This window comes from Mauremys reevesii, linkage group 1, assembly GCF_016161935.1.
Source record: "Mauremys reevesii isolate NIE-2019 linkage group 1, ASM1616193v1, whole genome shotgun sequence".
Taxonomy (NCBI): Eukaryota; Metazoa; Chordata; order Testudines; family Geoemydidae; genus Mauremys; species Mauremys reevesii.
The window spans coordinates 218,492,792-218,503,431 of NC_052623.1; the positions used below are offsets into that span (position 1 = coordinate 218,492,792).

The 10,640-nt window shown below is 52.2% G+C and overlaps 1 non-coding gene across 1 annotated transcript; it reads left to right on the forward strand.

Annotated features, from left to right (window-relative positions):
* The first annotated feature begins 9,917 nt into the window (after nt 1-9,917).
* TRNAK-CUU lies at nt 9,918-9,990 on the forward strand. Its single transcript has one exon. It is a non-coding gene; the product is annotated as a tRNA-Lys (tRNA).
* Nucleotides 9,991-10,640: the final 650 nt, after the last annotated feature.

A 10,640-nucleotide genomic window follows, 5' to 3' on the forward strand; every position in this document is an offset into this window, starting at 1 on the left:
CAAAGACACCTGGCCAGCCTGCTCCCTGCTCCCTGGCATGCCGAACCCCTACTGAAGGCCACCCACAGACCAGCATTCGTTCTGTGGCCAGCATCACAAGGTGGTTGGAAAGCAGGGCCAGCTCCCAAGTGGGGCCTCTGACCGTTCCCACTCAAGGGGCTCCTTTTGGCAGTGGGGCAGGAGATATTTCCCCGAAGAGGCTTTTTCCCAGCTGCTGAGAAGCACAGAAGTACCCGGTGTTTGCTCTTGCAGTGAAAGGGGTTAATACGTTTAGGCAGCCTGGCTAGCTCAGCTGGCAGCACCTCTGGCTCTTACTCTAAAGGTTAAAGTAACAATTCCCTGTTTGGGTGATTGGGGCTCCTCTTCAACAATACAACACACAATCTGCTTAAGCCACCACCCACTAACCTGGGGAAACTAACCCTGACCACTGGGTGCCTCTAAGAGGCGATACTTTCCCCACTCACACGCACTGAGTGTAGAAAATAAACTTTAATAAAAAGGAGGAAAATCACCTTGTTATTAACTTGGGAAAACACCACAATCAGGATTCATAACACAATACTATGAGCAAAACACCCACCCACAGTGCACTGGGCAGTGGCCTTTTGCCTCAGGCTCTTAAATCCAGACACCAAAAGCTCTTTGAATGTGCCCCTCCCTTCACTGCACCTCACCCACAGCTGCTGTCCTGGGTCAGTGAAAACCCAGAGTTCACCTCTCACCTCCTGGGGGGAAAGCCCCTTTCTCCCTCCGCTGTCTGGCCACATTGCCGGTCACTTGCTGTTCCACCCTGTCACCGCTCTGCTGGCCCCCCTCTTTCCTCTGGGAAGTCTTGTGGTCCCACCAGGAGCACGGCAGGCTCCCTAAAAGTAGCAGCCACCGGAGCCCAAACAGTAGCCCCATCCCTGCCACTCGAGGCCACGCCCCTGCACTGCCCCTTCTCCCCAAGGCCCCGCTCCTGCGCTGCCTCTTCCCCCCAAGACTCCGCCTCCCGCTCACTGCTCTCCATCCCCTCTCCCCCCAACTCGCCCTTACCGTCATTACAAAGTGGTAAGGCAGAGCCCTCCCATTTTTAAAAATCCTGGGGTGTTGTTCCCCCGTTCAAGCACCCCTGGGTCCCTGCACTTCACACACTGTTAGTGGGGGAGCCTCACTGCTAGCGCAGACTCAGCAGTTTCTTGCATGAGAGACACTGTCCCAAAGCAGGACTAATGCTGAGACCTGGTTATCAGTCATTTCAGATCTGTTGGTCTGCAGCAAGACTCTCCACTGAGTCTTAATCAGATCTGTTATTACACAGAGAAGAACAAAAGGGTCAAATGGTGCCTGGAACCCTTAAGAAGAATACACCCCACCGAGTACCACACTTGTTACCCGCTCTCAGCTCCACTGAGAATGTTTTGGGGTCGCTTCTCATCTTTATCAACCTAGGGGTCTCGGAGAATCATAGTTAATAGGTGCTCCAGTGGTGCAATTAGTTAGCACACAATACTTCTAGGGCAGTGCTGAGAGGAGCTATGCTGAGGTTGGGAGTTCAAGCCTCACCTAGAGCACTGGTTTTCATTAACCAAGTGGCATCACCTCATTTGGCCCTGTGGAATGTAGAATTCCAGCCCAGGGGACACTGAGGAGGGGAGGAGTCAGAAATGCCCCCTTCAATTATTACCTCCTCTCCAGAGCACGGGTCAGAATCTACAATTCTTTCTCCCCCACCAGCCCTTGTGCCAGGATCCCTCAAGCAGAGCCTGGAGTCTGCCTGTGGCATCTGTACTATCGACAAAGTGACAGGGACAAAACACTCAAATCCCGCCTGGTGCAGGGAGCCAGGTTTGCTCATCAAATTCTGTCGTTCGTACATTTCCTGGTCTGGGAATGTCCCACAACAGCATTTAATGGGAAGCTGCCTTCAGAACAGTTACACTGCACAGAGCTCCTATGGAGGAAGGGTGGGAATTAGTAACATTTTGAGGATTGTTTGGGAAATGAGTCTTTGCTGACCATGTTTGTCTCTCTTCATATTTCACCTTCAGGTGTTATGTAGAGGGATCTTTAGTATATTTTTGAGAGGTTAATAACTATCTCCTCAACTTTATTTACTCAACTTAAAAATTGGTGTCACTTGATTTTTGCATTTGCCTGTAAAAATACAACTGACACATGTGGCTTTCTATAGGGTGTCATGATGTTAAAGTTGGGGAATTCAGTCTCTGTACTTGTGTGTGGGGGAGGGGGTCGCTTTTTTACAGCAGTTGTTAGCTGCACCCATGGTCCTTGCCAGGGGCCCCTGCTGAACCCTGGGTGGCTGCACTGCAGTGCTGGGGTGACTCTGCAGGTGGAGAAGCTGCTGTGGAGCAATGTAGAGTAGGTGCAGGAAGGAGATGGGGGGGTCACTATTCACATTCTGAACTGCACAATTTTCCAAATTTGGGAATAGATTCATAGCCTTAAGGTCAGAAGGGACCATTATGATAATCTAGTCTGACCTCCTGCACCATGCAGGCCAAAGAATTTCACCCACCCACTCCTGTAACAAACCCCTTAACCTATGTCTGAGTTATTGAAGTCCTCAAATCATGGCTTAAAGACCTCAAGGTGCAGAGAATCCTCCAGCAAGTGACCCGTGCCCCATGCTGCAGGGGAAGGCGAATGTCCGAGAACAATTCTAAGGGGAAGGTGAACGCAGAGCAATGACACTGGCGATGCCCAGACCTCCAGTGGGGGCAGCGTGGAAATTAATAATGGGAAGATCATTTTCGAAATTAGTCATCACTGACAAGATTTGTCTCTGTTCCTATTTCATGCTATGGTGTTAGAGGAATCAGTACAGCTTTTTTACTATATTAATTAAACACAATTTTATTTAACCAAGCCAAAAACTTAGTGTCTCATTTTTTTCTCTGTCCCAGCAAGAATGAATTGAATTTCGGGACTTTCTGGAAAGTGCAGCGAGATTAAATGTGGGGAATTCAGTCTCTGTATTTTGAGCTGATGTTTTCCTCTCACAGGTCAGTGCCTGCATTGAAATACCAAGAGGGATCTAAGGGCTGGTGTACGCTGGGGACTTAACTGGCAGAGCAACGTCTCTCAGGGTGTGAAAAACCCACATCCCAAACCCATATAGTTAAGGTGACCTAAGCCCTGGTTAGATAGTGCTAAATAAAAGGAAGAACCATTCTGTCAATGCAGCTATTACAGGGATGGGAAAACCCCTCCAGTCACTGTCTGCTCCAAAGTGCTATAGCAGTGCCACAGCAGCATTTACAGAGTAAAACTACATCTGGCTCTAGTTTGCACTGTGGATGCTCAGGCACTAAGACTACAATAATAACAACAACAGCACAGTCAGCAGGATTTGAAGCTGCACAGGGTGACCCCAAGGGATTTCTAGTCCATCAGCTTAACCACTCAGCCACAATTACTTGACATATCTGCATTTCACTACATGATAATTCAGTTCTCACTGAATTGTCATTTCAAATTGTTTGCTCAGACCAGCTTCCCCAGCACACTCATGGCTGCGCATCAGTGTAAGTGTGTCCTTGGCAGAACAGTGAGAGTTCCTGCCCATTTCCCTTCCGGCTGGAGCATGATGAGAGTGTGTTTGTGTTAACGATACTGCTGTAGATTGTTGTTCATTCCCCACATTGACAATTCAGACAGTCCCTTTCCTAGTCAAATATCCAGCACATCGTTCCAATAGCAGGGTGCAGGATTTCTCTGGGGCACTGAAATATTTCAGGGAGTTGGTGCATGAACTCAGCCTTGCATTCCACCCTTGATGTTTCATGGACTAGTAACAGCAGCAGAAAGAAAGAGCGGAGCCAATATCTTCCTGCCAGGGATGCAGGTGCCATGACCCCTCTGTCTGACCATTGCCATTGCAGGAGAGAAGGAATCGAATGCCCTGGCTCAGACCAGAGACTCAGGAAGATTTTGCTGTTCATGGATCTGTGCAAAGGGAATTGTTTCTCTGTGTGAAATTGAAGTGGGAAATGAAACATCCACATGGTGACCCAATGCACTAGGGAATGTGGGTGAAGGACTTGGGCTGAGAAATGATTTAACAGGGGTTTGTTTCAATTTATTGCCCTGATTAAAAATCTATGGCTAAAAGGCAGCCATTGTTGTTAGTACTTGTACCTGTATAGGGACACCCCAGTGGGTGTAAAGTCCATTGCCTTCACCAGGGGCAGTTGATTATTTTATCAAGGTACAAATTTCTTGGTCAAGGCCTAGACTCCAGAGAAAACAATACACCGATGATAAGAGAAAGTATATAAAAAGATTTTGCAGCCACCATGGGCATAACTATGATGTGTCGTGTTTCACTCTTTATATCTGGCGCCACCTCCTTTCCCTTTAGCCTTGTAGTGACCAAGGGCAAAGTTAGACATCTCCTCAGATACCAGGCAGTGTTTATGTTAATTCCTGCGAGCTACACAGGGGTTTGATGTTGCTGCTTTCAGTCCTCTGGCTCTGCCGGGATAAGGAACAATTCAGGCTGTCACTGAACTGAAGGAGGAAGATCAGTTTTTGACAGGGAGAGGGACGCCTCCTCTTAAAGGTGTTTGTCTGGCTGGCAGTCCTGGTTCCCAGGTCTCGCCCATGGGGCTCCAGCAGTTTTGGGACCGGGTCACTCCCTTGGCCCCACCTGCTGCCCCCAGGCACTCCCCCCAAGGGGCCCCGGCAGTGCAGCAGAGCTGAGCAGCATCTGCCTGCTTGCTCCAGTGGCTGCTAGCCCCTCACCATCGCAGGGCGGGGCAGGGCTGTGCCTCCACATGCTGCCCCCGCCCCGAGCCCCTGCAGCCAATGGGACGCTGCGGGGGTGATGCCTGGGGGCAGCAGTACACGGAGGCCCCCCAGCCTGCCCCGCCTTGGAGCCCCAGGTAAGCACCGCACCCCGACCCCCTCCCAGAGCCTGCACCGCCACCCCCTCCCCACATACTCCCTCCACCCACCAAACTCCACACAGAGCCTGCACCCCCGTCACACCTCCCAGCCCCCAAATTCTCTCCCAGAGCCTGCTTCCCCACCTCCACACCCCAGCCCCAAACTCCTCCCAGAGCCTGCACGCCTCCCGCCGCACAACCCCTCCCCTCTGCCCCCAACCTCCCTCCCAGAGCCTGCACCCCATCCCTCCACACCCCAAGCCCCCAAACTCCCCCAGAGCCTGCATCCCCTCCACACACGCCTGCCTCCAACTCCCTCCTACAGCCTGCACCCTCTCCTCTGCACCCTCAAGCCCCCAAACTCCCTCCCAGAGCCTGCATCCCCTCCACACACTTGCCCCCAACTCCCTCCCACAGACTGCACCCCTCCCTCCACACACCCCCTCCCACCCACCCCCCATCTCCCTCCCAGAGCCTGCCCCCCATCCCTCCTCCTGTTCTCCCTACCCCCTGCCCCAGCCCAGAGCCTGCACCCAGCACCCAAACTCCCAGAGCCGTATCAAGGAATTTTTGTGTCCGAGGCAAGGGCCGGCTCCAGGCTTTTTGGCGGCAGGTCCCTGAGTCCCTCTCAGAGTCCCTGCCACTGAATTGCCGCCACCGCTTCATTCATCCTTCAGCGGCAATTCGGCAGCGGGTCCCTGAGTCCCTCTCGGAGAGAAGGACTCTGCCGAATTGCCACCGAAGAAGTGGTGGTGACAGAGCTGCCACCAAAGCGCCGCTGATCGGGGTACAGCTGCGCCCCTCCACTTTGTGCGCCCAAGGCAAGTGCCTCACTCACCTCACCCTTGTTACGGTGCTGCAAACTCCCTCCCAGAGCCTGCACCCCCCTCCCCACACCACCCCAGCCCCCAAACTCCCTCCCAGAGCCTGCACCCCCTCCCCACACCTCCCCAGCTCCCAAACTCCCTCCCAGAACCTGCACCCCTCCCCACACCTCCCAGCCCCAAACTCCCTCCCAGAGCCTGCACCCCTCCCACACCTCCCCAGCTCCCAAACTCCCTCCCAGAGCCTGCACTCCCTCCCCTTCCCACACACCCCTCCTGCCCCTGAATCTCCCGCCCAGATCCTGCACCCCACCCCTCCTCCTGTTCCCCTACCCCGTGCCCCAGCCCAGAGCCTGCACCCAGCACCCAAACTCCATCCCACAGTCTGCACCCTAGAACCCCTCCCCCACCCAAACTCCCTCCCAGAGACCAGCCTCTCACCCCTTCTGCACCCAAACTCCCCCCAGAGCCTGCACCCCTCCTGCACCCCAATCCACAGCCCCAGCCCAGGGCCTGCACCCTAGACCTCCTCTCCCCACCCATACTCCCTCCCAAAGCCTTAGGCAGGTGAGGGGCAGAGTTTTGGGGGGCGGGTTCTGGGCGGTATGAGTGACAGTATTGGCCCACTGAGAGGATTGGCACTGGCCTTAAAGTAAATTGAGGTTGAGACCCTGCTTTAAGGGATTGGAGCAATGCTGGAGAGACTGATGGGCACAGAGCTGGGGAGCTGTGTGTGCTCCAAGGAGAGTTGTTGTGCTCTGGTGACACAGAGCGGGGGTGGGGAGTTTGTTAGCTGTGGTGTTTGTATAGAGATAAAGTTTACTAACCCCCAGGTTAAAAACTGTTCCTGCTCTGGGCTATACAGGGCAGATTTTGCTGAGTATATAAGTCAGTGGTTGAATGTTTCCCTGCAGGATAATAGGTTCCTAGTTCCAATCCAAGTGATTCCCTTTAAAAACTTTTTCGAATGAAAATTGATTTCCAGACCCATCTCCAGTATGTTCAGGAATTCGCTGAATGGGGTGGGGGGGGGGGGCTTGAAATGAATTTAAACACTCAGCATTTTCCTATGCAAATGAATAAAAACCTAGCAGAGCTGTCCAGCAGCTGAAATCAGTTCCAGTCCTCGGCATCTCTAAGAGGGACACTGTATCTGAGGCATACGGGACACCTCTGGGATGATGACAGTTGAAAAAATGCTGGATTCAATGAAAGATGAGACCATAGGAGGGGAAGATGAATGGCAGCACCACACAGGGTCATAACACTCAGACACGGGGCTTCACTGTCACTGCCCCTGTGTTTTCCATCATTTATATCCTAAGGAACACACCCTCCCCCTCCCCCACACACTGTCACACACAACCTTCTCCCCTGGAGCCCAATCCAACCCTCCCCCTCTCCAACACACACTCCATGGGACACAGCCTCTTGGTGACTCACCCAGATGGGGGCTTGTCTCTGCATCTCCCCAACAGGGGAGCAGAGAGCTGAAAGGGCCACAGGAGACCAATGGAGCTAGGCAGGAATAGAAAAGACTTCCCCTCCCTCCCCTCCTCAAGAGTCCCATTAATCTCACTCATGGGACGTTCCAGCACCGAGTGGGCTCAAAGCGCCAACCTTCCCCTCAGCAACAGAAGGGGGGGGGAACCAGCTCTATCATGCAGAAGGAGGCTCCCCACCTCTGCTGCTGCCATTCTGCAGCCTTTAATATGGATTTGTTTTAGCTAATACAACTCCCCACCCCTCTAATCCATCTATGAATCAAGGAGACAACTTCTGAGTTGGGTTCCAGTGATGCAATGGGTTAGTACACAGGCCTTGTAATAGCAGTGCTGAGTGGAGCAGTGCTGAAGTTGTGAGTTCAAACCTCATCTGGAGCACTAGTTTTCTTTAAGCAAATGGCTTCTACCAATCATTTTGCCCTGCAGAAAATACAGTTCCAGCTCAGAAGACACCGGGGTCCCCTTGCTTTACAGAGAGCAGGGCAGATTCCACAGATCTACCAGGCTCTGCTCTCCACCAGCCGCCTGTGCCAGGAGGGGTCAAGCAGAGCCCAGAGCACTGCCCTCGACTCCCCTTCAATCTTTGCTCCCCAAACCACCTGTGTGCTCACCCTCTTCGCTGTAAGACTCAAACCCTGCCTGGCTTTCTGAATGTTGGTGTGTTTTTTGTCTGTCATGCTGACGTGCATGTGGGTCCTGTGTGATTTTGGTGGATGCCTTGCATAGTTTTGTGTGTGTGTGTATGATTTTTGCATGGTTATTGTTTTTTGCTTAGTATTCTTTTGGTATGTGGGTTTTGTGTTTCTTGTTGTGGGCTTTTGGTGTATTTTTTGGTGTGGATTTGTTCTTTCTATATTTTGTGTGGTTTTCCCTTTTGTGTATATGGCTCTGTGTGCTGTGTGGGTTTGTGTGGGTTTGGTTTTTGTTTATGTCTGTGTGGGCCTGTGCAGTGTGTGATTTTCTCATTCTCTGTGTGTGTGTTTGTCTCTCTGTTTGTATCTTCATGTGTAAATTCACTGGAACTTTTCAAAATCTCCACAGCTTTGCCAATTTTCACCAGGAATTTTTCTCCATTAACAAATTCTCACTTGTTCCCTACCAGTTGGTGACCATTGACCCAGGGGACTGTCAGTCTCAGGGTCCTGATTTCCCATTGACCCTTCCCCCTTCTATTGGGACTGGGAACTAGCCAACCAAAAACCCCACTAAGTTTTAGTAAAGGGCCAACAGTCCCTTACACAAGCCAGCCCTGTGAGAGTCACCAATGTTGAGAGAAGTCAGCACAAGCTGGTCCCATGGTGTAATGGGCAGCACTCAGGACTCTGAATCCTGCAATCTGAGTTCAAATCTCAAGTGGAACCTCATGCCAGCTTATGGCAAAGACCTGGTGCTCAAAGTGCTTTCCTGTCTCCAGCTATATAAGAGAGAGTTGTTTCCTTCCCCACTAGAGCCAGGTCTTTGGTTGGGGTCTAGAAGTGACTGTGGTTGGGATTCTCACTGATGCCCACAGATTTGGTGCTTGTGGCCACACTTCTCCTCTTTACCACATGGCACTTGAAAGGAGTGCCAGGGCCAGGCTTGATAGGCAGGAGGGAGGAAGAGTCCCAGGCTGGAGCTCAGCATCTCTTTCCTGCTGTGGGCATCTAGAGCAGAGGCAGCTGGTGCTGACAGGTCCAAGGGAAGGCTTATAAGCCACAGAGCAACTGAGGGTGGGACTAGACAAGGGCAGGACCATGCCTATGCATGGCCAGCAGACAGGCAACAAGACTCCTGGCCAGCCTGCTCCCTGCTATGCCAAACACCCACTGAAGGCCACCCACAGACCAGTATGTGGGGCGGCTGCTGATGCTCTGTGGCCAACATCAGAAGAAGGTAGGAAAGCAGGGCCAGCCCCCCTGGTGGGGACTCTTACCGTTCCCACTCATGGTGCTGACTTTTGCAGTGGGGCAGGAGATTTTATCCCAAGAGGCTTTTCCCCAGCTGGCGAGAAACAGAGAAACACCCAGGCCCCATCCAGCACAGAGACAGAGGGAAACTGCTCCACACGCTTGCCAGGGCAGCCGTCCATTTTCTTTGGCAAGTCAGGAATGGCAAAGGCTAGACTGGAAGCACCTGGGGCTCATGCTCCAGCCTTTGTGATGCCCAACCCCCAACTCCTTCCTGGGGCTCTAGCTGAAGCCAGAGAATTGGCCTGAGCGGCCAAGAAGAGGTTCTAGACCTGAAGGGAGCAGGACTTTCAGCACGAAGGTAAAACTGCAGCAATACAACCATGAAGTGACTTAAACTCTTGATCCAAAGTCAGATGCCTTATCCATTAGGCCATGTGGTCACAGGAGCAATGCTGCTTCACGCACTTCTTTGGAAAAGGCAGACACTGTGTTTCTTGCGTCATCTACTGATGGGGGCTGAGACTCTCTGGGCACAAGAAGTAGAGTTCCCAGCGAGATGTGAGACTTAATTCTATGGAACCAAGTGCAGGACTTTGGCAAGGGGGGTCAGGCATGGGGAATTGGGGTGCAGCAGACAGGCCGGCTGTCTAGGTGCTTAGATTTAGTCTCCCCCAGGAGGAGGAGGAATCCTGCTGACAGGCAGTGGCTGTGCAGAAAAAGAGGAGGGGTTCCTGGGACTTTTTTTGCCTCTCAGTTGCCTGCCTGCCTGCTTGCTGTTGTGGTGAATGGTGAAGATATTTACAACAAGCCCAGGTAGCTCAGTTGGTAGAGCATCAGGCTCTTAATCTGAAGGTCCAGGGTTCAAGCTCCTGTCTGGGTACTCAACTTTCTAAGCAGCCTTGTGTGCCAGGACCCAAATTCTGTTCACAGCCACATGTGGATTCCCAGAAGCCATGGCCACTTCCTGGAAAGGTTCCTTTTGTGGAAGTTACTGGTGGCCCCCCTTAACAGCTTACAAGCAGCAGTAGGGGGAAGCAGAAGCCTCATGTACACAGTACCCTGAACTTTTGAACTGTCTTTTCTCTTCTGCCTCAAAGCAGAGAAATCTTGCTCCAAGCCAGTTTTCACTGACCAGATAACGGTTTCACGGGGTCTGGCAACCACCAATGAACTGTTAACACGGCATGGTCTTTGTCTGAAAGTGTATAAAAAGTTTGTGAAACTTGTGTGCAGCAGAGTTCTTTGTACCTGAGTACAAGGCTCTCCTTTTTTCTGCAGAATAAAGCAATCTTTCCTTATTCCTGTCAGGCTGTTATTGGCTCTCAGCTAGACGGACACGATATTTCGGTAACACTTTCCTCCGGAATCAGGAGAGAGGCCACATCCACAGGAACAGGTGGAGAAAGCGCAGTCTCTGGCTGCCAGGAAGCACTGTGGGGCCAGGTGCTGAGAAAGCCCAGAGGGAGAGCAGCAGAGGTGGGTTGGGGAGAGAGAGAGAAGCAATGAGGACAGAGGGCAAGCGTAAAGGAG